At 40.6% G+C, this 25,744-nt stretch overlaps 1 protein-coding gene across 4 annotated transcripts in view; it reads right to left on the bottom strand.

Moving 5' to 3' along the window:
* CDKL5 (cyclin dependent kinase like 5) overlaps window positions 1-25,744 on the bottom strand; it is a 212,059-nt gene that overhangs the window by 151,459 nt on the left and 34,856 nt on the right. Inside the window, exons 2-3 of one of the 4 annotated variants that reach the window (XM_073356552.1) lie at window positions 5,687-5,803; window positions 2,206-2,300 (exon numbers count right to left, since the gene is read on the bottom strand). The exons of 2 other annotated variants lie outside the window; for them this stretch is intronic. The gene's annotated coding sequence lies outside the window, so the exon portion shown is untranslated. The remainder of the gene's footprint in view (window positions 1-2,205; window positions 2,301-5,686; window positions 5,804-25,744) is intronic. One more of the 4 variants, XM_073356542.1, reaches the window with a different exon arrangement.

The raw sequence follows: 25,744 nt of genomic DNA, 5'->3' as shown, positions 1-25,744 counted from the left end.
AGATTTTAAAAAATGGAAGTTTCCTGGGTTTTTGACATACCAGCCCAGAAGACAAGGCAGCTGTGGAAAACTTCCAGATGGATTTAGGAGACAGATACATGGTGTTCCTCCCAAATATTACTGCTAATTAAATACTATTAAGTATAAGCATTAATGAAACCATGGACTCTAATACCTGAGATGCACATGACAAGAAAGGCATTGCTAGATACGCAAGTTACAGAGAAGAGAGACTCGAAAAACAGGTCCTGGGAAAAGGGAGTTAGCATCTAAACAGCAAGAAATGCTGACAGACTTATTACAAAACGAGAAATAAAGGAAAGGATGGCATTTAGGAATGTAAGCTATTCACTCTTCTTTTTATCCCTCTATAATTAGCCAACTCAATGAGGCATTCTCAGTCTAAGAGAAATAAGGCCCCACGCCAGGGGCGATTGAACAGGGGAGCAGGTAAGGTCAAGTGACAGAGGAAAGGGGGCAAAGAGGAGCAAACGGAGGCAGGATCTTGGTGGGGGAAAGGGCGGCGCGAGGGCAGGGGCTCGGGAGGGGGCAGGTTGTGGGGGGAGGGACCATGGTTCAGGCACCTGTGGGCCCCGCCACTTTCAGGGCACTTCCACTGCTCCTGCCCCGCACTCAAAATTGACATTTTTCTGCTTGTCTATCAATCCAGGGAATGTTCTGGGCATCAATGGGTAGAATCCTATGGAAAAGTGGAGGGATGATATTGAACATACAGTGCCCCTGGCATCTCATTAACAGATTCTGCTGTCTATAGAGCAAAGAACTGGTTGGTGGCACCAATTAACACCTTCCATATACCACCACCATCCCATATCAGTTCTGCCCATCAGCCCAATGGGTATTAAAACATTGACCCTGAGTGACTTACTCCCACACAGAATGAAAAGAAATAACTGATTACAAAGTGTGGGAGTAAGGGTGAAATGGAGGGCTACAAGGAGCCCCTAGCATAAAGGATGGAGGAAGAGAGATCAATACACAGAGCCCCTGGAAAGAGGGAGGAGGTGGAAGAGTTGCAGTGAATCCCTGAAATATAGGGGGTTGGGAAGGTAGCACATGGGGTGGTGGGGGAGGGGAGAGAGATGGGGAGGGCTACAGAAGCTATAAAGTATGTAACCATCTAGTGCAGTTTATGAAAAGTATAAATGCAGATAACTAATTTAATTCACTTTTCCCTTTGCTTACTACATCTTGTTACTGTTGCACAAGTAATTTCCCGAGAGAATAAAAGAGAACACCATAACTTCTAAAGGAGATGTGCTGATGGCTAAAGAGTTTATAGAATTTATACTCCCAATCCATTTCAGTCAAAGGATACGAACAGAGTAGTTACCACCGAAGGAGCTGTTTGGCCATTAGGCTGCAGCAAATAACCAGGGGAGAAGCCAGAAGATGAAGAAAACAATAGTTTTGCAGTATTCATCACATGAGTGGAGGAAAGAATTGATTAGAGATTATTTTACAAGCTTTACTTACATGAAGTGGTGGGGTTCTCTTTGGAAATTCCATCATTAATGGCTATTGCACTTCAAGTACCCATTTACAACAAGAACCAACTACCACCCTCTTTCTCCTAGTCAAACTAGGCAACAAGTTCTACAAAATGGGATGTAAAAATGGTGACTACAGTATGGTTTGGACAGATGAATGTCACAAAAGCTTAATATGTATCCCACAAAATTACCCTATAAAACGTCACTATAAATTAGATTGGGACTGGCTCTGTTCGCAAATAAACATATTAAAAGGCTGCATAATTAGGCCCAGGAGACAAGAAACTGAAAAAGGAGGTCCCTCAGAAAAAGTATTGTTTAATAGATTACATTTTAAGCTAAACAGAGAATATCTTTTTAAAAAATCAAAATCTTAAAGACACCAAGGAAGTTAAATCTGTGAGTGGCAAAAATTCACATACACAGCTTCATCTAATCTATGCAAGACAGTAATTATACAGTGTTAGAGTCTACCCATTATGCATAACAAAATGCAAAACCAAAAAAAGGAAAAAAGGATATGCCACCAACTAGGAAAACAACAGATTTATGCATGAGATTGTTATTGTTTCTCAGTGACACAGTATGGCTAAAAATACTATTTCTTTCTTGTTCCTAACATAGATCACTAACAGGGTCTAATATCTAGTTTCCTCGGTTATTCTTGCACAACTATTAGAATTCTACTCACTCAGTAAAGCCATAAGAAGATAGTGAAGAATTCTCATTAGGTTTGCTGGATTGTACTTGAGAATTTCTTCTTTCCTAATAATACAACCATCTTTCCTGTCAAGATAAGATACCCATTGATTTAAGAATGATTTAGGACTTTTAGCTACTGCTAGAAACTTCTTGTTTGCTGCTTTGGTTTTTATTATTATAAAAAGATGCCAATTGAGCCTTTCTAAATCACTTTGGTAAGTGTTGTTCATTAACCTGACCTGGATGTAAGGAAGACAAGAGTAGTCCTTTGGTCAGGATAACCTAGGGTCTGGTGAAGCTGTGCTATGAGAGGAACAAGAACAGCCAAGCATGAGGAGAAGGGTTTAGATTGGAGTCCGTTTTAAGCTTTCATATATATATTATATACATAAAATTCTACTCAGACCTCATATAAAATCCATATATACAATCTTTGCTCAGATTTTTAACAGCTTTCAAGGTGAGAATCACTGTAGCTATTTTTCCTCTTACCAAAGAGTGGCTTTTCCTTTTGAATATAAAAATACACATTGAAAGCAAGTCCTAAGATAGTAGGGTTTTTTTTTTTAAATTAAAAACTGTTTTTATATGCAGTTTGTTGAATTAGAAAAAAATCTTAAATCTCTTATTTATTAAGCCAAAAGCTTCACTGAGATATTCTTCAAGACCCAGGATGTTAAATATATTCCATTTTCTCTATTTGCATCTATTTCTTCAACTATTCAGAATGCTAGTGAGTTTAGAAAAAACCCACCTGTCTGCTCACAGGATGAGTTTGGTTTTTTTTTGTTTTTTTTTGGGGGGGGGGGGGCAAAATATATGCATGACAAGTTACATGATAGTATGAAATACTGTTACTGGTAGCTGAAGTATTTTTCCACTGCAGGCTGTCAGACTGCAATAATTCTATTAGTACTTTTAAGGCTTGAAACATCTTCTGTTGAATGCTGTGAGTCACAGTTTTAATGACAGTGTTTGATGTTCTGTAGCTATGCAGCTTATGCAAGAGAATACTATTTGCATTAAATACCCAGATTTAGAAGCCACCTTTTCTTAGTCATTGCTCATAGTGAACAGCAGCTAGTAGTAAAAAAGAACAGGTATATATTCCCTGCATGCATTCTATCATTGCTTTATAAGAATTCTAGTTTGCTACCTATTAGATGAAATGCACAGAAGACTTTTTGTTGTTGTTGGTTTATGCATGCATTAAACTTAAAATCTCCATTTCTGCAAACAGGAAAATATGACAATTAACTTTTAGTAAAAGTTTACAGTATGCTTTAATTACATAGGCAATTTTTTAGAAGTTTTAAATGGACAATGTTCTTCCCCGTCCCTTCCTCTACTCACAAAAGAGGCACTGAAGTATTTTAAAATGAGAAACATAGCCCCCAGAAGTAAGGGAAGTAAAAGTCTGACAAGCCCAGTTTATAGACTGGAACCACCACAAAAAACAAAAACAAAACACCAAGGATAATGAGTTTGTGGTATCAAATACAAATACTTTGTATCATCTCTCCCCTCCTATTGCCAGTTCTATTCTCCTAAGGAAAGAAATTGAAATAATCAAGATTCCTGCTCGTAGCATGAGAAATTTATCATCTTCAGTCTCCTGCAGGCTCATAAGAGCCAAAGATGGTGCAACAGAGACACTAACCCAGACAATCAAGTAACAACTGAAGGCGGCTTTAGCCTATGTTTTGCACATGTAAAGGGATTGGGGGGAGGGGGGGGGGATTGTGCTATCAATGAAATACTTTAAATTCAATTGTTCTTAAAAGGGGTGGGAGAAGTCTCATTTTGTGCTTTTCAGTTCTGACAGTGCCCCATTATTTATGTACTGTTCTTTGTCTTTTTCCTCAAAGGTAATTACAGCCAGGGAGTTTGGCAGGGAATTGCTCAGGGCTGCCTCTACCAAACCAGTAAATGAAACTCTTGTACGGATGCCATTGTGCTAATAATTTGGTTTCACTAAACTCAATTTGAAGAACTGGGGATTTGACCCTTCATCCTACATTTATTTAACAGGGTGTCTGAACTGGTTCTTGCATAAACTAATGACAAATAGGATTAAGAAAAATATATGAAAAGGTCAAAATTCCAACTTCCTATCTAGAATTTAGATTGTAATCAGTCCTCCTCTGCATTACCCTGTAAGGGATGAATATTAGCAAGTGATATTCCTATTTCCACCCTGCTCCAGAACAGTCATCACATGATGTAGATGTTGAAATTTACCACCTACGTTTCAACCATAAAACAGGCTCCAACCCAAAACCTCCCCACACTTGACTGTTCTTATTCCTCTCATAGGCCTGCTTAACCAGATTCTACGTTATCCTGACCAAAGGACTACTCCTGCCTTCCTTATATCCAAGTCAGGTTAATGAGCAATGCCTACCAAAGTGAGTTAGGAGGGCTCAATTGGCATCTTCCTACAGGATTTCAACACCTGCTCAGAAATCATCAACAGAAGAATGAATCATCCTGTTTCAATGAAGAGACAAAAGTCCATGTACCCTCATTTTAAGAAAAAACAGTGAAAAATCTGTGGATTGAGAGAATAGCATTGACATCCTCTTTGTGAGAGCCTCAGGTCACAGCAATCTTGTAAAATCTAATACAAGGGCCTGGATTAGAGTTCACACAAGAATCACATCTTTGCAAGATTCTACATAAGGAGCCTATTTGATTAGAAGGAAGCTGCACTTGCAACAGAGAGTAAGACATACATGTTCATAGCACTATATACTGCCCGGCTGTTCTGCAGATAGAACTTTTGCCAAACATTGTTGTACTCAGAGTGTCTGTCTCCAACTAGAAGATGACAGTCTCCAGTAGACTGGTGTAATCTCAAGACAGATGAAACAGTGTGACATTAGGTTGTTATTCCTCAAGAGAATAAACTTTCATTTTAAAAATATGTAATTCTCTTTGATAGGAATGACGACACATTTTTCACTTGACTGTCTAAAGAGAGCTTTCCCTCCTTTTGATCACATAAAACTAATCCTCTTTTTTGTTCACATAAAAGCAGGCTTCTACCTTTCCTTCCCCTGCAAGAAGAGGATGTCCTCAAAGTACAAACATCTCTCCTAATGCAAGAGTTTTAAATAAGTTCAATTAACTTGAAAAATATATTAGTCCAACTTGTAGTGGTTAATAGAAATTTCCCCTGGTGAGTTTATTACTTAGCTTAATTTTTGCAAAATTTTACTTCATTTTCCAAAAAATGATGCAGTACTGTCTTTATAGGTCTGCAGGCAGACAGTTCTAGTGACTCAGATGCTGCTGTATATTTGGTAAATAGCAGCACAGTGAAACAGATTTTTGTCAGTTTCACTGCTGCTATTCAGAACAAGATTTCATCAGAAAATACCAATTTGAAACCAAAATGTTTCACAGAAGCCTATTAAGTTCAAACAAACTTATGTTGAATCACAGGCAGAGTTCCATCAGAAACCTACCTGTTTTTTTGACAGCTTGCTTAGAAGGCTGCTGGGGCCTATGGTATCCTGGGTTCATGGCATGGATTAGAGCTTCCAGCCCACAGTCAGCTGGCTCCCCACTGCCAAATGGTGTGTCTAGGCGTCGGGGCGGGGGGGGGGGGGAGGAGAGAACAAAAACAAAAAGACACACCACTTTTACTCAAGGGTAGGCAGTGACAAAAAAGTGACAAGAATGTCAAGTTCACTCAGCAGCTGCCAGGCTCTTCAGAGATTTTTTTTGTTTCAAAAACACCATATATTCCCACAATGAAAGTTTTCCAGAATTTACAATTCAAGGGAAATTTTGAAATATTTCATTTTGGTCTAAATCAGAACAAAACCAAATTTTGAAATTTCCCACAAATAGGAAATTCTGAGTTCTGGGCAGCTGTATTCAGAACACTGCTGGCAGCGGCAAAAGTGGCTAGAATCAGGATATGAGCAACAGCATAGCTATCCACAGGTGGGTGTAAGAAGAAAAACCCTGACCAAAAACATGTACAATATGATAAAACTACATCATCATCTTCAATGGATGGGAAAATTCTACTAAGAGCTGGAAAATGACAAACACAATTTGTTGAAAGGAAATGTTAGCAAAAGATTATAATTTTCTCCCATAGGGTACATTAAAACAAACATTTCACCTACAGTTCTCATGTTTCTGTGAAATACACTTTTAACTCAAGGCTTCCATATATGTGCCCAGTTCAAAATCATCCATCTGTCAAAAGACCTTATACTGAAGAAAAGTATATTTGGACCAAAAATTAAAATGTATCTCCTCAGCTAATGTCATCTTAAAAAGAACCAGTAAATGACATCACGGTGTTGCCAACTCTCATGATTTATTGTGATTATTGTTACACCTGGTGCTTTTCTTAAATTCCAGTTCTTGGAGTCAAGCAATTACATGAAAATCACTGCTTCCATTTTAAAAAACTAAGTTTCTAACACTCATGGTTGCAAAAGAAAGCTTTAAAACATGAACCCTAAAAGGCTCAAAATCAGAGTATACATAAAAAGAACCCATCATTTATTTTTTACTTCTCATGATTCTGGGGGGCTTGACTCATGACTTCTGACTACTTGGGGTTGGCAATACTACCAACTGTAGAATTTTATTGTAGTTTTTTAAATACAAGTTTGTCCTCATCAAACCTATTCTTAAAATCCAAGCAACAGTAGCCTAATCTTGCCTCAAGCACGCAATTAAAGCAGTTCAACAAATGCAATTATTTAGCCACCATTCTTTCAAAAAATCGAAGCAAGCAAAGATCAAATGCACAGGATAATTTAGTCATCTTAATAATGCATAGGTTCTGTTTACTGCATATTAACCAGAATGAAGGGATATTCCCAAGTCATGCACAGGGCCGGCTCCAGGCACCAGCAAACCAAGCAGGTGCCTGGAGCGGCAAATGTAAAGGGGTGGCAGGACATCAGGCTCTGGGGCGGCAATCCGCCCTCGGCGGTGGCGGGAATTCAGCGGCTGCTCCGTCACAGTTCATTTTGCACTCAGCAGCAGTTCGGCGGCGGGGACACGACTCTTCTTCAGCAGCCATGCCATCACTCCGCCTCCACGTTGGGCTGCAAGGGTGGGGGTTTTTTGGGTTTTTTTGCCGCTTGGGACGGCAAAAATGCTGGAGCCAGCCCTGGTCATACAGAAACTAGCGCCAGCTTCATTTTACTACTTTGGGCAGCACTTTGATTGTTCTGGATTCATCCAGTTGAACTCATTTGGTATTATGTACGTTATGTGGAAGTTTACAATGTGTCAATTTAAATTTAGAATTCAAAAGGAGTGTTTTTAATAACTGCCAGATTTCTTTCCATTTCAAACCCAGTAATTTAAAATTATGATTATTAATCTAGAAGTAGAAACCAAAATAGAATCAAGTTTTCCAGTGTTAGACCATGTGTAAATCCCTCATTTAAAATGTATATATTTTACATAATGTAAAAATAATTGACCATATTTCATCCAATTGTTTAACTTTTTTTTTTAAATCAGAATTGTGTTTAAAATTAACTAGATTTAGGGTGACCAGATGTCCTGTTTTTATAGGGACAGTCCTGTTTTTTTAGGACTTTTTCTTATATAGGCACCTATTACCCCCCACCCCCATCCCATTTTTTCACAGTTGCTATTTGGTCACCCTAACTAAGATTCCCCTTAAAACTGAATTTCTTCAAACATCTTCAGCTGTCAGTTTTATTTTATTTCAAAACACATATTCACTAATTTGGTTGTGACCAAGAGATATCACCCTTTATTGATACAGATAGGTCTTTAATGTAAAGAAGTACAAAACTCATTGCCTTTTTACATATTACAAAAGGACACAGAGCAAGAGGTATAGTAGTGTAGCAGTACCCCCCCCCCACAGAGCCTAAAGGAGCTTTTTGGGGGGTGCGGGAGAAGAGAATCAGTAGAGAAGTGAATTTATTTTATCTGGAAGCTAGAAGAATGGGGTACCTTCACATTAATCAGACACACCCACTAGCCAGAGATTGATATAAAATATATAGCCTTATCCCATCCCTCCCAAGCAAGGTCCAGGTACTGCATTCAGGCAGGATTACCAACATCTCTCTTCCCAGCAGCTGGGAGCTAGGGCTAAGTTGCTCAGAGGATGCACTTGAACCTTACTGATGAAATCCCTTTATTTTTAAAATAACCTATCACTAACAGACCTTTGGCTTGAAGGTGCTTGTATACTAAAAACAGGCCTTAATTTCCGTAAGCTACCTTAGACAACCAGGACAGTATGAGAGTGATAGCATACCTGCACCCTCTTGTCCAGGACAGGGTTGAATGGATCCTGCCACCCTAGCTACAGGTACACCTCTTCCGAGAATGTTAGAATCACTGTCTCGCATTTTCCTAGGCATACATCAAGTCCAAAAGGGACACCCTTAGCCATTTTTTCCACAAAATGGAGAAATATTAGATCATCCCTGGAAGAAATTATCTTTTCCTCCTCCTCAGTATGTACATGCTACTTGATGAAAAGCCAGCATTATTCTCTGCATCTAGAAAACAGTCCTGTTTGTGTTCTTCAGCAAACTCCCCTTACCTCCAGCAAGCACTGCAGTATGCTGTCACAAAGCAATGTTTTGACAACTGCCATGAAGAGCTCAAATGTAGGAAGGCCTAAGGTGACACCAAGAACAGAATCAGAAAACATCTTCCTCTCTCACACTCCTATATCAATTTGCAGCCTACAATTGTTGGACTCCACAGCGGTACTGGATGTCCAAACAGGCTTCACAGTGGGAATTCCCACTTGCAGCTGCAAGTTGCCAGAAGAGTGTACCCAATCCTAACAGACTCAGGTATGACCACAGCTTCCAAGGCTTGATTATTGCAACTTATATCTAGAAATGAAGCCCAGCACCTGGAAAAGGCTTCAACTTGTACAAAACAATTGTCCCATCTGCATAGGTGGCCAGGAGCACAGGTGTGTGAGCACATAATCCTGGTGCTCTGCACTGACCTCCCCAGAGTCCAGTTTGAGGTCACTGAACTGACATTTAAAATCCTACATGGGACTATTCCTATCTGCTTCAGAGATTGCCTCACCTCTGCAACCATGAGGGACCTACATTCAGTGGAACCACAAACATATTCGCTAATGGGGCTTATATGAACACAACAAAACCTTCATTGGTCCTGGACTAATTATGAAACTCACACCCTGAGGAGATATAAATACTATAACATGGAGCCTTACTGGTTTGAGAACTCATTTCTCCTCCTTTCCCCTCCCACTGCCCACAAACGTTCTCATGACTTCACACATACTTCTCAGCCTGTGAGCAAAATAGAAAAATAACTAAAAAGTGATCTAAGAGACAGTTTTGTTATTTCTGTTAATAAATATTAGAAAAGCATTCAGATATTCTGGTGATGGCAGCTGTGTGAATCACACAGACAAAGGACAGGGGAGGGATAGCTCAGTGGTTTGAGCACTGGCCTGCTAAACCCAGGGTTTTGAGCAGGGCTGGCTCCAGCGTTTTTGCCACCCCAAGCAGCAAAAAAACCAAAACCTTGCCGCTGAACACAAGGCGGAGCCATGGTACGGCCACCGAACTGCCGCTTGCAACCAAAGAGTCGTCGCATCCCCGCCGCCGAATTGACACCAAGCACAAATGCGCTGTGGCGGAGCGGCCGCCGAATTCCCGCTGCTGCCGAGGACAGATTGCTGCCCCAGAGTCCAACCACCTGCTGCCCCTTTACATTTGCTGCCCCAGGCACCTGCTTGGGTCGCTGGTGCCTGGAGCCAGCCCTGGTTGCGAGTTCAATCCTTGAGGGGGCCATTTAGGGATCTGGGGCAAAAATTGGGGATTGGTCCTGCTTTGAGAAGGGAGTTGGACTAGATGACCTCCTGAGGTCCCTTCCAACCCTGATATTCTATTAAATGAGATAAGACTACCGTGTCACACAGCATCACAACCAATAATGGCCCTTACCATTTGTGTTCTCTTCCTAGGAGTACCTTCTCTGCTGCATTAACTTGAGTGATAGCACCCAATGCTGAGTACCTAGGTTAACCTAGCTCAGGTGTGAGCAGCCACACTTCAAAGCCATGCTAGAGTTACAGCACCAGAGAGGGTATAGTACTCACCCACGTGTCAGTAGAGTAATTTGGCTAGGGTCTTTGTTCTGCAGTACTCTGAAGTGCTATATGATTCTTGCCCAATGAATTATGGGAGAACTTGTCTGTCCTTTTGGCACATGGGGGGAATTGTGGAAAGGCAGTGTAAGATTATCAGCACTTGAATGATTTAGTATCCTCACTTCAAAATGGGCAAGTTACCCCAGAAACTTCTAGTGGTCAAAAGTTCTTTGTTGCTGGACCCCGCAAGCGGGGGTGGGTGGAGGTTGTGTTGTCTCTTTCGTCTGTTCACAGTGACCTCAGGAGCTAGAAATCCACTCAAGTTGTATTTATCCCTCCTCTTCCCCCTCTCCCCAACAAAAACTTAAATGTTTTTGTAAGAAGGATAGCCAGCTTCTCCAGAAAGGACCTGAAGAGAATAAGGAAATTTCTCTTTCCTCCACTGAGCTAAGGAATGAGTCCTAACTACACTCCCTTGTGTCACCTTTGCACCTAGCCCTCCTTATTCCAAAGGCACCCAAACACTCAGGAGACATTTTCTTTTATTATCACAGTATGAAGAGTCAGACAGAGCATCCCAAACCTGCAAGACAGAATGCAGAAGGGAAAGGAAGGGGGGGACAATCCCAAACACTAGCACTGCAAAAATACATCATGCCCTTATATAGTTCCTTTCATTAGGGAAGCTAAGTACTTATAAAGATGAGCTGTATATATTTTACAGATAAAATACTGAGGCCCAGACAAACTGACTTGACCAAGATCACATAGCAAATCAGTGGCAGAAAAATAACCCAGGTTGACAGACAGTTTTTATTACTTGCAGCATTACCTCAAAATTAGTCCAAGTTTACACAAAAATAAAGGTGGGGGGGGGGCTATTTGGAAACACCATATTCAAGATTTTAAAAGTAGACTCCTTTCCAAATCTTGGTCCCTATCATCCAAGGGCATGGAAGAAAACAATCCCTTACCCTTTAGTGAAACTATACCTTCATTTTGGTTATTATAATATTTTGAAGGAATAACCAAAACAAGGTGCAATACAGCTCAGATCTAGGAATATTCATTTTTAAAAATAAATTAAACAAGATCAAGAGAGACTTTTCTAAGAAGTGTGTCTGAAGGACTGCATCAGTAGCCAAGGAGATGATTGTGCAAAGTGGATATGGTCATCATTAAACCTGACTAATTGGTATTTTAACTAGAAGAAATTAGCAAGTCTTGACAAAATATCTTTTCCAATAGAAATGATATTTTGCAGGGCATATGGTTTTTATTTTTAGACATGAGTCATACAACAATGTAAGTTATTAGAAATTTTATATTTTTCTCAAATACCAAATGGCATTTTATCTGGAGGTACAGTGCTGATATTTTTATTTAGTTCTTGGACTATTAATACTATGTATGTATAATTATGTATTGTGGAAAAAATATAAATACTTTCAAATCACTAGCACAAAACATAGGTATTTTTGGTATTCAGCATATACATGCACACAGTTTTTATTAAACAAACACAAAAGTCTTGACAGAGACAAATTTACCCTGAAAGCATGGATTGGAAAATTACCCCATGTGAACAGCACATCCAGACTTTTCTATTCTACATTGTCTTCTTTCAGTCAAATCTTTCAGAATCCCACGGTCATGAAGGAATAGAAGTAAGCCATAGGACAACTGTATTTGGAAATTTTAACAACTCCACTATCTCAGTCTCTAGTTTTCGCCACAGAAGCCATTACATCCAAAACTGAGGGGGGAGGAGAACACGGGAGAAACAAGACAGTATATGATTTGTGAAAAAAAATCACTCTAACCTCAACACACACTAGTTAATCCCATCCAAGCAACAAACAGAGTTACTGAACCTTTTATTATATTTCAAGTACTACTTTTCCTTTATGCACCAGTCTCTCCTCTGATTCTACTTACATATATTCTTTCTTAATCCAAACCTACAGTTCTGTTTTGTCCAGTATTTTCAAATAGATTTTCGTGCTTAATTTTTGAAACAAGACTTAGCTAATATAAATACTTCAGTCAGTGTGACTCCCTGAGGATCTGGCACACTGAATGGGTACCTCTAAGAGCCTGCTTAAAAGCCAGGGAATAGCAGACCCTGTGGATGCATGACAGCTTTGGGAAGAACTACAATTCAGATCAATCCCTGCTCTCCAGGATCTTAGGGAGCCACCAGCTGTAATTACTCTGAGCCAGCACCCTATGAGGGGAATGGACAGTTTTAGCACACACACTGAACTCCAGTCTTGGGCCAAAAGCAGATTCGCAGTATGAAGTTTTCCCAAACCCTACACCACCACCCAATGCCACAGGTATCGTTCCTTGAATGAGGCAGTACTGGCCAAAGAAAAGTGATCCTCCTAAACCATAAATGACTGGTACCCTATTACAACACTAGTTATTCTTAGTCTTCATTTTGTTTGTTTGGTATGGAACAGTAGTAAAAATTTGGTACATACCCACCATCTTGCCAAAAAAAAGTTATATACTGTATATATAATAAGAGATAGTACACATTAGAACTAGTAGTATGAGCAATGTTAGCAAGATGGAGGACAAATTATGAGAAACCGAAAGGAGCCTGAAAGAATTGGTTATTGGCTGACTGATTGGACTAAATTATATTACTTGGCTTATAATCGGGCGATAGATGGAATGCATATCTCAGTCTTGGCTCCCAACTATCTTGTGACAGACATCATCAACCAAAAGGGCTACTTCTCCATGGTCTTGAAGGCGCTGGAGACTCACTAGAGCCATTTCACTGACCTAAATGTGGGGTCGTCAGGGAAGGTGCATGATGCACCATCTTTAGGAACACTGGACTTTATAGAAAGCTGCATACTGGGATTTTCTTTCGAGAACAGAAGATTCCAATGGGGGAATGTGGAAATACCTATAGTGATCCTTGGAGACCCCACCTACCCTTTGTTCCTGTGGCTCAGGAAACCCTAACACCAGGAACCTGGACAGCAGCCAGGAGCGCTTCAACAACAGGCTCACCAGGTGCCAAAAGATTACTGAATGTGCCTTTGGCTGATTAAAAGGTCACTGGTGCTGTCTTTTTGGCCAGTTAAACCTCAATGAGGAAAATATTTTGGTAGTCATTGCGACCTGCTTTACTCTGCGTAATATCTGCAAATCGAAGGGGAAAAGTTTTCCTGCTGAGGCTGCTCAGCTGGCTGCTGATTTTGAGCAGCCAGATACAAGGGAAATTAGAGGGGCATAGTGGGAGGCTATTCAAATCAGGGAGGCTTTCAAGGAGCATTTTGACAATGATTCCCAGTAATGTGCCTTTATGTGATGCATTCGGCCAGGCAATGTTTACTTGTCGCCTTGAATTACCCCGTAGCACTAGCTTCTTGAGCATTAATTAAATTGCAAGGAGCAAATATTCCCACCTTTAGCCACTGTTTTAGCACTGTGTGATATATGTGCATATGTCACAAATACAGACTCATTTTATTTCAAAGACTCATGTTTAATAACAGGATAAAACACAAACTTTTGGTCAAACGGGACATGACAAAGAGGACCAGTTTCGTGTTAAGGTCTCTCACAGCTGGGCGTAACTCCAGCTTTCGTTGGGAAACCAGTCCCTAGGTGTGGAGTGCATGGGGTACTGTGAGGGACCAAGAACATGTGAGGACTGTGGTGGGGGAGTTTGTGGAGGGCATGGACTGGAGTGTTGTAGTGGCTGAAAGGGGAGTCGGACACAGATTTGCTCAGATTGCAGGCTAATGAGAGAGAGTTCAACGTCTCTCTCTGGCCCTCTAGGAGCTTTATCATCTGATTCTGCCCGTGTCCTCTCCTGGCTATCCAACCTGAGTCTTTCGTGGATTGTGAAACAAAAAGCATGGAGGGAGACTATTTGCTGCATCTGTTGACTGCTGCACTTCGCAAAACATATCCTCCTTTTTCCTCCTGAGTCGGCACCTTATCTGATGGAGGTGCTCCACCAGTGTGGAGGAGTGGGTCCCCAAGGGCTCATCTGTAGAAACCAAAGAAACAATTAACAGACACTATTTTGAGTGCACTCAAAGGCGTGAATCTCACAAATTAAACATACTACTTTCTCACTGTCCCTTGGCTAGCAAACAGATAAGCATGATTCCCGACTATGGTGAGTTTGCGAGGAGGGGACAGTGGACAAGGGAGAATAGGCAAGAAGGGGCAAAAAGAGACAAAGGGTGGTTTGAGAAGGGGAACGACATTGCACCCCATAATGCTTTATAGAAATATGCTTATGAGTGTAAATATGACGTAACTGGAATATGTTTTATGCTAGATATGCCATGTAACATATCTTTGCAAAGGTTATGATCTACTGAATATATTCATCCTATTTGTATATATGTATCATTTTTATATCTGAAGTTATGAGCGTTGGCTCTATGCTTGATTGAAAGTGTTTGCTGTAGGAAGCACATAAAGCAGATTTGGTCAACATAGTGTGAAGGGGTTATTCAAGTAATTGGGAGTACTTAACTAACAATGGACTTTGGGAGACACCAATCCACATCTGAGCTGTCCTAGGAAAGTTCAAACCAACATGTAAATAATAGCGTCGGCCTGCAAAAAGCTGAATCATTCATAGACATGGGACTTGCACAGGTGGCTAGAGACTATCTTGTGGTTGTGATTTTGCACATGAGAACAAAGGGGTTTCCACCCACAAGAGAATATAAAAGACCGTGGAAACTCCTCCATTTGGTCTTCAGCTGGCTAAAAAGATAGCCTCTCCACCCCAAAGAGATGCCTGAAATAAACTGGAACAAAGGACAGTAACTACGGGAGTGTGAGGGATTGCTGGACCCAGACTAGGAAGGAGTCTAGTCTGCGAAAGAAGCTTATTGGAACATCTGAGAGTGAGATTTACCTGTATTTAGTTTCCTACTGTATTAGGCTTAGACTTGCGTGTTTTTGTTTTATTTTGCTTGGTAATTTACTTTGTTCTGTCTGTTATTACTTGGAACCACTTAAATCCTACATTTTATATTTAATAAAAATCACTTTTTGCTTATTAATTGACCTAGAGCAAGTAATTAATTCCTGGGGAAGCAAACAGCTGTGCATATCTCTCTATCACTGTTATAGAGGGCAAACAATTTATGAGTTTACCCTGTATAAGCTTTATACAGAGTAAAAACGGATTTATTTGGGGTTTGGACCCCATTGGGAAGTGGGTATCTGGTTGCTGAAGACAGAAGCACTTAAGCTGTTTTCAGTTAAGCCTGCAGCTTTTGGGGGCCGTGGTTCAGACCTAGGTCTGTGTTCACAGCAAGCAAGCATGTCTGGCTCAACAAGACAGTGTACTGAATTCCCAAGCTGCCAAGGAAAACAGGCTCAGAGGTAGTCTCAGCACATCAGGTGGCAGTCCCAAGGGGGGTCTATGTGATCCAACCTGTCACAGGGGGCTACTATAAGCAGCTAGGGAGCCAATTCTGAATATTGGTACCCTTTCCCACAGACTAGGGTAATTAAACCAGCTCTCAATCCTAAAGATAACAGAGGATGCAAGGGTGCATTTCCTGCATGCATGCGATTTCAACCAGTTCCATCTGCCACTTGCTGGGTGCTGCTCTGGTCCCTGAAGAAAATTACTGGGTGGTACGGCCAAGTTTCCTACAGCAAGGGGAGAAACAAGGCAGCCATCCAGAGGAACCTTCAGCAGAGGATAGCAGAATACCTATAGGAAAGTTTCCTAGAGCTCTCTATGGAGGATTCCAAGGACATCCCCATGTACATTAACAAACTTTTCCACTGTGGCCCCACTGAACAGGCTCTGTTGCTGATTTCTGAACTTTATCCCTCCTGTACCATATAACAAAGTAAACAAGAGCTCAATCTCCTCTCACCATGCAGTATCAAAGCAAAATGAGCACTTACTGGAGCTGCCCTCTCCTGCATCCTGCGCACCAGAGCACTGGGAGTAGCTAGACCCCTCTGGAGTGTAGAAGAGGTCCTGACTTGCTATGCCACCAGATGAACCTGCAGCGTGCTCTACATCACCCTCCAGTTCCACTTCCTCATCCGGGTTGAATCTGCTGGCTGCTGCCTTCAGTCCCTCAAAAGTATCTACAGGACTCATGGCAGCAGAGGTGGGGTTGCCGCCGAGGATGGCATGCAGCTCCTTATAGAAAAGGAATGTCTTCGACGCTGCACCAGAGTGACAGCTGGCCTCTCTTGCCTTCCAATATACCTGCCTGAGCTCCTTGATTTTAGGAGGACACTGCTGCATGTCCCTCTCGTGCCCCTTCGCGTGCATCAGCAGTAGGTATTGAAATTCTTATGGCTGGTGTGAAGCTGCGATTGCACAGCCTCCTCTTCCCATATACTCGACAGATCCAACATCTCTGGGGTGCTCCACACACGAGAGTGTCTGCTGTGAGGATGCTGTGTGAACCGTGTACACTGAGCAAACGGGAAGAGGAATTTCAAAAATTCTCAAGCCTTTAAACAGGGGGAGGGGCACATACCCGTGTACCTTCAGTGCAGCGGAGTTCGAACTGCTGACCAAAGCAATTGTGATGGGCATTGTGAGATACCTCCTGGAGGCCAATTAGAGTGACATAACCAACCAACCGTGTCTACACTGATGCTGCACCACTCTACCTATGCTGCAAAAAGCTCTATGCTGCTCATAGAAGTGGTTTTACTATGTTGGCATAGCAGGGGAGTTACATTAGCAGGATGAGCATTTCAGTGTATATACCTCCACTGTTTTGTCAAAGAAAGCTGACTTTTGTTGATAAAACTGTGCAGTGTAAACAAGGCCTCAGTATCAACTCTTGATTTCTATCAGGAAGGAAAAAACTGTCATTGAAGTTCAATGTATCAGTTAGTGTGTGAGGCTGGTACACAAAGTAAAACATGAAGGCAAGTATATAGACACCAGTACACAGAAGTGTGATATGGAATATCAACAGAAATCTGTACACTTCAAATGCAGTTTAGAACTCCTTATTTTACTGTAATGCCTTGACTCATTTTGCCTGCTGTCCTTAAATCAAACAAACACTTTTATCTTGTAACATATAAAGCCACATGTAATGTTTTATAACTAAACAGCACATTTTCACCAGGCAGTGAACAGTCTGAATTCTTGAGTGGTGTTGCTTCAGCGCATTCTGCGAAAGGTGGTGTTTCATCATACTGATCAAGAAAGAAGATTTCAAGAATGTTGATTGGCTGTTGAACCTATGCAATTTTTCTTGCATTATTTTGATTGAGGCATTTCCAACAGGAAATACCATATATTCTAGACGTTTTTAAAGTGAGCAGGACTACATACACACCTGCATTTTACACGGTTTAAAACTGAATTGTTTATATATTTTTAAAAATATCTCAGAAGTCCTTTGAAAGAAGTGCAACAATATGAGAATTTGGCCCATATCTCTCTGCATGTCAATGTAGCATACCCCAACACGCAAACTTACATCATATTTAAAAATAAAGTAAAAAAATCTCACACACCCCCACTTGAGTAACTAAAATTCAGAGTAAAATTCTGCAAACTAAAATTAACAGAATTTATGTTAATAAAGGCTACTTACATGACTAATGGGTTGTAGGCTTCAGCTCCTAGAGAAAAAGACTTGCCACTAACAGTAATACAAATCAAAACAAAAATAACTACTAGTTTCTCTGTGGTAGAGGTCAGTGCAGTGTATCTAAAGACTCCAACCCTGCTGAAGAACGCTATGGGTGTCAATATGATGCCACATGATAGAATTTTTGTTTTTAGAAAAACCTACCTACAAAATTACACACCAAAAAATATGTTAAAAGAACATCAAGATTGTAAAGTCAAGCACTCAAAATTTAGGAAATGACAGAATTAAGTTTGCCTGTGAAACCTTAATTTGGTCCCCTTGTGCGTATGCATTGTAATACAGTTTGAATTACGTGGTCACATACTATTTTTCCACAGGAACTCGCCCTCATTCAGAGCCCAAAGAGAAGACCTGCTCTGGGAATAAATTGGGGAGCCATACATTTCCCATGTGATGCTAGGAAAGTTACTTAACCCACACTTTTCACAGCTGGTCAGTGTTCCTTGTTTTACAGATTTCTTCCTTGGGGTCTGATCTATAGAAGTGCTGAGCACTCACAGCTACAACTGAAATAAATGGGTGCTATGATTTGAAGATATGAAGTACTATACAATGGAAATATTCTGGAAAAAAAATCAGGTCCCAGGCATTTCAGATTGGGTATTCAAAAATATTGGAAACTTCTGATCTGTGCGTCACTTCGCTGCCTATAGAGTGGGGATACCACCACCACCTCATCTCACAGGACTATTGTGAAATACTGTAAATTAACGTTTGTGACGCACTCGGATACTGTAGTGATGAGCACCACAGAAAATCGTGAGGCAATTATTCAAACTTTGATCCAAAGACAGAATTCAGTGTGCAGTAAATAAGGCTTGGAGCCACTCACTGATAAAGGAGGAAAAAACAAAATATTGAATATTCAGAATTCTTTGAGGGTGTCAACAAGTATGTGGATAAGGGTGATGGTTGATATAGTGTACTTGGATTTTCAGAAAGCTTTTGACAAGGTCCCTCACCAAAGGCTCTTACGAAACTACATACTCATGGTATAACAGGGAAGGTACTTCATCAGTCAGTAACTGGTTAAAAGTTAGGGGAAAAAAGGGTAGGTATAAATAGTCAGTTTTCACAATGGAGAGAGAAAAGTAGTGGTGTCCCTTATGACTCTGTACTGGAACCTGTGCTGTCATGAATGACCCGGAAAAGGGAGTGAACAGTGATGTGGCAAAGTTTGCAGAGGATTCAAAATTATTCGAAGTAATTAAATACAAAGCTGACTGTGAAGAGTTACAGGGTGATCTCACAAAACTGGGTGACTGTGCCACAACATGGCAGATGAAATTCAACATTGGTAAGTACAAAGTAATGTTTATTGAAAAAAAAATCCCAATTACAGTTATAGATTGATGGGCTCTAAATTAGCAGTTACCACTCAAGAAAGACTGGAGTCACTGTGGATAGTTCTCTGAAAATGTCAGCTCAATGCACAGCAGTGGTCAAAAAAACTAACAGAACTTTAGGAACTACTAGGAAAGGGATAGAAAAATAAGACAAGATATTATATTGCCACTATATAAGTCTATGGTGCGCCCACACCTTGAATACTGTGTCCAGTTCTGGTCACCCCATCTCCAAAAGGATACAGTGGAACTGGAAAAGGTTCAGTGCATTGGGGTATAGAACAGCTTCCGTATGAGGAGGACTAAAAAGACTTGGTCTGTTCATCTTAGAAAATAGATAACTAAGAGGGGATATGATAGAGGTCTATAAAAATCATGAATGGTGTGGAAAAAGTGAACGGCAAAGTGGTATTTACTCTCTCCCACAATACAAAAAACAGATGAAACTAATAAGGCCGCAGGTTTAATACAAGCAAGAGGAAGAAGTTTTTCACACAATGCATAATTCATCTGTGGAATTCATTGCTATGGGATGTTATGATGGCCAAAAAGTATAACCGAGTTCAAAAAAGTATTAGGTAAATTCATAGAGGATACATCCATCCAACGAAGATGGTCAGGAATGCAATCCCATGCTCAGGGTGACCCTAGCCCTCTGACTACCAGAAGCCTGAAGGGGAAAACATGGGTGGAACACTTCAACTCCCTTGTTTGGTACACTCCCCTTGAAGACCTGGTACTGGCCACTGTCTGAGATGGTACACTGAGCTAGATGGACCATTGCTCTGACTCAGTATGGCAGTTCTTATATCTTACTGAACAGGTGCTCATTAAGGGAGCCCAGCCATTCTGTGCATTGAAGAGGCAGAGATCCAGTTACAAAAAAAATTATATATTGTGTATGTATGTCTGTATGTGTGTGTATATAGTATGTACGCACACACACACACACACACAGTATGCACACAGTAAATTAAAGACTACCATATGCATATGCAGGAAGGGGTCAAATAAAGGTTTCACAGATATCCTTAATTCTGGTATTTTCTACTTCTTGAGTGCTTGACTTTGAGGTTGTAATGTTCTTTTATTGTAGGTTTGTGTGTGTAATATTTTGTATGTATTCGGAGCTATGCTCTACATAATAATTCATTTTATAAATTCTCTGTTGACATGCAATCTTGATGCCATGAAATTTTATCTCCATACAGATAAAATACTAGACGGATTTTTGTTGTTTTAAATGTAACAGAATTTCATTAACTTAAAAGGAGAAGCACAATTTTTGAAGTGAAACACTAAATATACCTGCTCCTTGGATAGGACGGTTCACTAGTGACAAAAGAGATAATGCAGCTTTCTTAACTGACCATGAAGATTACCTCTGTGGTAAACTGGCTCTTCACTAATATTCCCTAGATAGGGCACACAACATTTCAGTGCAATGGTGTAAACAGACAAGAACATAAGAGGCTTACAGAATCCATTAACCTATCTGGGAGTGGCCAATGATAACTTTCTCTGTGGATGGTGCAAGATATTCTGCAGTAGGCAATTATGTGATGATGTGCCCCGAGGAAAATTTCTTCCTAACCCTCATTAGTTAGAGGTTCTCTTATGGCGTGGAGAATGGGGGATTATATCCCTGCCAAAACACATATTAAATATTTATTAGAGATCATCCATATAAATGTCCAGTCCTGATAAAAAAGGATTTTAGGGATCTCCACTACATGTTGCTGTTCTAACAGCCATTCTATGTTCTCATGAAGGCACAAGGCCTGCTTCTAGTCCTGCGTTTTGTTAACTGAATTTTGTAATGCTGCTGATTTACCATATTTTTGGCAGGGTAGAAAGAAACTATTGAATCCATTTATAAATGTAATTCAGTTCTTCCTGCATTTATAAGAGATAATTACACTTATTACATGCTTCCAAAGCCCTATGCGCCTACGTTGAGTAACTTTCTGGCAGGAAAATAAAATACCTGTATTTCCCAGTATCTTCATCAGTATGGGAAGAATGAGTGAATAGATTTTTGTCCCTGGGCTGGTAAATTTCATGATGGGTTTGCAAGTCTGCTTTATTATAAACTTTTGCCTTGAGTTAGTTAAATGTTGTGTCAGTGCTCATATACTTCTAAGAAAAAGGAGGGGATGTGTTTCATTTACTCTGAGTAGGTGTGACTTTTCAGATCTTTTGTATGATTCAACAAACACCATGGAGACAGGAAAGGTGGACCTGTACTTTTTTGAATGTTTTAGGAGCAGCTCATCCTGGAAAGGAAACGTTAGTCACATTTACTTGGGGCCTGTTAATACATTAAGCATTTATGTGTAAATGGGTAAGTTCTGCACATGGCTTGATGTGTGCTTCCCTGATTTTGGGGCAGATTATCACAAATTAAAACTTTCTGTTAACTGCTTGAGACTGTGAGCAAACTATTAGATCCTACGGGATTTGATAAGCTTCAACAAGTATTTTTGTACTAAATGTGATATGAGCTTATGTATCTTAATAGCAATATTAATTCTTTCAGCTAACATGGTCTCTCTAATTCAGGGGTAGGCAACCTATGGCACGTGTGATTTTCAGTGGCACTCGCACTGCCCAGGTCCTGGCCACTGGTCTGGAGGGCTCTGCATTTTAATTAAATTTTAAATCAAGCTTAAACATTTTAAAACCCTTATTTACTTTACATACAACAATAGTTTAATTATATATTATAGACTTATAGAAAGACCTTCTAAAAAGGTTAAAATGTATTACTGGCCCGCGAAACCTTAAATTAGAGAGTGAATAAATGAAGACTCTGCACACCACTTCCGAAAGGTTGCCAACCCCTGCTCTAATTAGCAGGAGAATGGAGTTGGGGAGGCTTCTCAAAGTAATTTACTGAATGTGATTTTTGTGTCTTACATCTTTGGAACACTTAGTTTCAGACTAATATTACAAATCTTCTAGAATCCTTCTGGCAAATAAATAAAAAATAAATTGAACATTCAGAATATTATCAGAATAGTATAGAAGTAAAAATTGTCCAGGTGTGTGTGTGTGCGTGTGCGTGCAGTACATAGGGTTTTACTTGTATTGCCTTTTTTTCTGCCCAGTATTGTGTGCCCAGCTAGAATCCCGTTCAGATTAGGAAGTACGCTTTCGAACAAAAAATAGTCCCAAGCCCCCCATCAAAAACTTCTTTAATAGCAGGCAACAGAAAAAAAAAATAGACCTTGTTCATATGTCCTGTGATCCTCCAGTAGGACTCAATGCTGGAATACAGATTTTAATGGAGCTTCCCTTTAAGACCCTAGAGTACCTCTACACAGCAAATTAAGGTAGGACTGTATTACCTTACCCAAGGTCCCCAGTGGACTTCTGATAGGATGGATCACATTATTACAGCATACGACCAGAACAGTAGACCTTATCTCAAGTTGGGCAGGTGCCTTTCTTCTAGAGAACTTCTACTTCCCAGGTAAGGAGGTCTGAGACATCCACCTCTGAGGTCTATACAGTGGCAAACCGTATAGTCCCTTGGAATGATATAGTATACAGTATTATCAGCTGGACCTTGCTACATTCCAGAATGCCTCCTTTGGACACCAGATTTTTTATGTAGCACCTTGAGGTTTTCCTCACTACATCCACTAATGTCCTGACTGACCAACTGTAGGATGCGAGAAGACTAACAAACAATTATATCACTGAAAAAGTAAAATTCCACAGAATCACTCACCAGCTACAGATCACGTTTGTGTTCCTGGCATAGTGGTTCTTCCCTAATGGAACCACCAGCAGAATGAAACAGACTGGGGTCAATTCAAAAAAGCATTATGGTCCAGGAGCAAGATATACATAGTCTAGTTGCTTGCTAGAGGTGGGAGAAAGACTGAAACCAAGAGAAAACGGTGGTAATGATACAAGAGAGGCTGCCCAAGAGGGAGCAGAGGATTAACCGTTCTGAATCCAAAGGAGATGGTGAAGGGGGGGGGGAGCTAAATACAACCAAGGGGAAAAGAAAAAGTACAACTTATAGCTGAAGAAGGATGGTGGTGGTGATGGAAGAAAGTAGTACTATAGGTAGGGTAGCAGGGCCCTACCAAATTCACAGTCCATTTCGGTCAATTTCCTGGTCATAGGATTTTAAAAATTGTAATTTCATGATTTCAGCTATTTAAATCTGAAATTTCACAGTGTTGTATTTGTAAGGATCCTGACACAAAAAGCAGCTCTGGGTTGGTCAGAAGGTTATTGTAAGGGGTTGCAGTACTGCTATCCTTACTTCTGCACTGCTCCTGGCAGCAACGCTGCCTTCCAAGCTGAGCAGCTGCAGATTGGTGGCTGCTGACCGGGAGCCCAGCTGTGAAGGCAGTGCTCCACCAGCAGCAGCACAGACATAAGGATGGCATGGGATGGTATCGCCACCCTTACTTCTGCACTGCTGCTGGTGGGACATTGCCTTCAGGGCTGGGCACCCAGCCAACAGCCACCGCTCTCTGGCCACCCAGCTCTCTTAGGGCAACGCAGAAGGGCTGGCAATACCACAACCCCCCTCTAAAATAACCTTGTGACCCCCCTGCAACTCCCTTTTGGGTCAGGACCTCCTATTTGAGAAACTTTGGTCTCTCCCGTGAAATCTGTATAGTATAGGGTAAACGCACAGAAAACACCAGATTTCCCAGGTGGAGACCAGATTTCTCGGTCCCCGACGCATTTTTCATGGTCATGAATTTGGTAGGGCCCCAACTATAGGTAATAAACGGGAGGGGACCTCACTTCTTAAGTTATGTAGCTCATCTGAAAATACACAGGAAGCAAGAAGACCTCTGATATAAAGTTGAAATTAGCAACCCAATACACTTGCTTCTCAAAGTCAGTAATGAGAGCTGGTTCAACATTGCCATTTAAAGCACATGGTGGGAAGCTTGCTGCACTACCTCAAGGAGGGAGGAGTTTCACCAATGATCATTTTTTCATCTTCATTCAAAAAAGACAGTTGAAGCAAACATGAACCTTTTTATTGTGCAGTGTGCCCGAATCAAAGACTCTAGTTTCTTGGGGTGTTCAAGAGGCCAAACAACATGCATATTTTCCCACATCACAACAGGTATAATTAGCCTGGGAAGAACCATTTTAAGTATTTGTTTTTGTTCTGTAGAGAATGGAGTTTGAGGCATTTCTTAAAGCCCTTGCATTTTGTTTCAAAGTAACACTATGTTCCCACTTCGCTACCTTGAGGGTATTTTGGCAAATTCTGCTTCTGAGATATTCACTCTCATTTACAGTGCCTAAAATTGGATTCCTTAAGGCTCAGTAGATAAAAGGTTCCCTATTTGCCATCTTTCATTTCAAATAATGGTTAATATTAGTCACAATACCTGACTTATCAGCCAGTAAGGACTGGTAGGGTTTAACTATCAGCAATTACTCCAGTAACAGCCACCAGCAAAGGCTTCATTGTGAGACAACACGTTCATATCTTAATGTTTAAGAACTTCTGGTTTCAAAACAACCTGGCAATTTAGTTTTTATAATTAAACTGGAAGTTCTCTCTCTCTACAAGGAAAGTACCACTACACAACTATTCAGAACACAGATATTGAGGGGCCAGTGGTCTAACCATTTTAAAGTAGTTTTACTAGATATGCTAATTAACATCTGCTATCCAGCTTGTTTTAAATTGAAAATGAAAATAGGAGTCCAATGAGAGAAGGAGGCTGGCTGTTTGTCTATACGGGATTACTCAGAATACTAACAGCAAACAAGATAGGTCTATTTTCCCCATTTCCATGTTTCAGTTTGGTAACATTATTTGGAACAGGGGGAGAAAAGGAAATGGTTCAAGAAGCTTACTCCAGTACAAATTTCTGTAAAACCCTAAACTTCAAAGGTTGAAGGCATGTCTGTTGGCTCTAGACCTCCCCATGCCCCCGATTTTGTAGGCAGAGTTACTTTACATCAGGATGTGTCAGCAGAAGAGCACTGAACACGAGTTCCACAAAGGGTAAAATTTAGGCACTAGTGAGATCCTCAAAGCCCTCTTTCAGCTGCTGCCTAACCATACCTGGTTCCCTTGGTGCTCGAGTTCCAGCTGGGAAAGTCCCCAAAGTCCTGCTGCTGGGCATGCACAAAACTATTTAAGTCCTAATGCCACCACGCTGCTCAGCTACTTAGCCCAGGTAGGATTCTCAAGATGCGGGGGTGGTGAAGTGTCCCCCAGAATACCCAAACAAAAAAAGTATAATAAAACTGAACGCACATTATAGTAAAATATTAAGAGCCAAACAAGACTTAAATATTAACACAATTTCTTTATTTAAAAAACTGCAATCACTGCACATGTCCATTTTCCCAATAATCATTTTACAGTGCTCTGATAATGTATTAAATATTTTGTTATAAGTTTGAAAATGCAAGACAAGT

This window comes from Lepidochelys kempii, chromosome 1, assembly GCF_965140265.1.
Source record: "Lepidochelys kempii isolate rLepKem1 chromosome 1, rLepKem1.hap2, whole genome shotgun sequence".
NCBI lineage: Eukaryota > Metazoa > Chordata > Testudines > Cheloniidae > Lepidochelys > Lepidochelys kempii.
Note: the sequence above shows the minus strand (reverse complement) of the source record. Positions and strands in the feature narration are given on the sequence as shown.